Here is a 2,360-nt window from a genome sequence, read left to right as displayed (position 1 = left end):
AACTTCTGGAGGCAGTCAAAATGATCCTTAGAATTCTTCCCTACCTTATTCCTGTGCTGAGATACAGGCTGCTCCAACCTGCTGTAAAATGCTTGATTTCGAGAGTGAGCGAAACTAATGAAAACATTGTTGGGGTAAAACCTAAAGGGAAAGGCCTAGCACCAAATTGCATTGGCCAGCTGATCTAACTTCTGGAGGCAGTCAAAATGATCCTTAGAATTCTTCCCTACCTTATTCCTGTGCTGAGATACAGGCTGCTCCAACCTGCTGTAAAATGCTTGATTTCGAGAGTGAGCGAAACTAATGAAAACATTGTTGGGGTAAAACCTAAAGGGAAAGACCTAGCACCAAATACAATTTGCCATCTGATCTAACTTCTGGAGGCAGTCGAAATGATCCTTAGAATTCTTCCCTACCTTATTCCTGTGCTGAGATACAGGCTGCTCCAACCTGCTGTAAAATGCTTGATTTCGAGAGTGAGCGAAACTAATGAAAACATTGTTGGGGTAAAACCTAAAGGGAAAGGCCTAGCACCAAATTCCATTGGCCATCTGATCTAACTTCTGGAGGCAGTCAAAATGAGTATTTGAATTCTTCCCTATTTATTCCTGTGCTGAGATACAGGCTGCTCCAACCTGCTGTAAAATGCTTGATTTCGAGAGTGAGCGAAACTAATGAAAACATTGTTGGGGTAAAACCTAAAGGGAAAGGCCTAGCACCAAATTGCATTGGCCATCTGATCTAACTTCTGGAGGCTGTCAAAATGAGTATTTGAATTCTTCCCTACCTTATTCCTGTGCTGAGATACAGGCTGCTCCAACCTGCTGTAAAATGCTTGATTTCGAGAGTGAGCGAAACTAATGAAAACATTGTTGGGGTAAAACCTAAAGGGAAAGGCCTAGCACCAAATTGCATTGGCCATCTGATCTAACTTCTGGAGGCAGTCAAAATGAGTATTTGAATTCTTCCCTACCTTATTCCTGTGCTGAGATACAGGCTGCTCCAACCTGCTGTAAAATGCTTGATTTCGAGAGTGAGCGAAACTGATGAAAACATTGTTGGGGTAAAACCTAAAGGGAAAGACCTAGCACCAAATACATTTTGCCATGTGATCTAACTTCTGGAGGCAGTCAAAATGATCCTTAGAATTCTTCCCTACCTTATTCCTGTGCTGAGATACAGGCTGCTCCAACCTGCTGTAAAATGCTTGATTTTGAGAGTGAGCGAAACTAATGAAAACATTGTTGGGGTAAAACCTAAAGGGAAAGGGCTAGCACCAAATTGCATTGGCCATCTGATCTAACTTCTGGAGGCAGTCAAAATGATCCTTAGAATTCTTCCCTACCTTATTCCTGTGCTGAGATACAGGCTGCTCCAACCTGCTGTAAAATGCTTGATTTCGAGAGTGAGCGAAACTAATGAAAACATTGTTGGGGTAAAACCTAAAGGGAAAGGCCTAGCACCAAATTGCATTGGCCATCTGATCTAACTTCTGGAGGCAGTCAAAATGAGTATTTGAATTCTTCCCTACCTTATTCCTGTGCTGAGATACAGGCTGCTCCAACCTGCTGTAAAATGCTTGATTTCAAGAGTGATCGAAAGTACTGAAAACATTGTTGGGGTAAAACCTAAAGGGAAAGACCTAGCACCAAATACAATTTGCCATCTGATCTAACTTCTGGAGGCAGTCAAAATGAGTATTTGAAGTCTTCCCTACCTTATTCCTGTGCTGAGATACAGGCTGCTCCAACCTGCTGTAAAATGCTTGATTTCGAGAGTGAGCGAAACTAATGAAAACATTGTTGGGGTAAAACCTAAAGGGAAAGGCCTAGCACCAAATTGCATTGGCCATCTGATCTAACTTCTGGAGGCAGTCAAAATGAGTATTTGAATTCTTCCCTACCTTATTCCTGTGCTGAGATACAGGCTGCTCCAACCTGCTGTAAAATGCTTGATTTCGAGAGTGAGCGAAACTAATGAAAACATTGTTGGGGTAAAACCTAAAGGGAAAGGCCTAGCACCAAATTGCATTGGCCATCTGATCTAACTTCTGGAGGCAGTCAAAATGAGTATTTGAATTCTTCCCTACCTTATTCCTGTGCTGAGATACAGGCTGCTCCAACCTGCTGTAAAATGCTTGATTTCGAGAGTGAGCGAAACTAATGAAAACATTGTTGGGGTAAAACCTAAAGGGAAAGGCCTAGCACCAAATTGCATTGGCCAGCTGATCTAACTTCTGGAGGCAGTCAAAATGATCCTTAGAATTCTTCCCTACCTTATTCCTGTGCTGAGATACAGGCTGCTCCAACCTGCTGTAAAATGCTTGATTTCGAGAGTGAGCGAAACTAATGAAAACATTG

This window comes from Melanerpes formicivorus, unplaced genomic scaffold, assembly GCF_026170545.1.
Source record: "Melanerpes formicivorus ecotype bairdi unplaced genomic scaffold, bMelFor1.0.p_v2 SCAF_170, whole genome shotgun sequence".
Taxonomy (NCBI): Eukaryota; Metazoa; Chordata; class Aves; order Piciformes; family Picidae; genus Melanerpes; species Melanerpes formicivorus.
Note: the sequence above shows the minus strand (reverse complement) of the source record.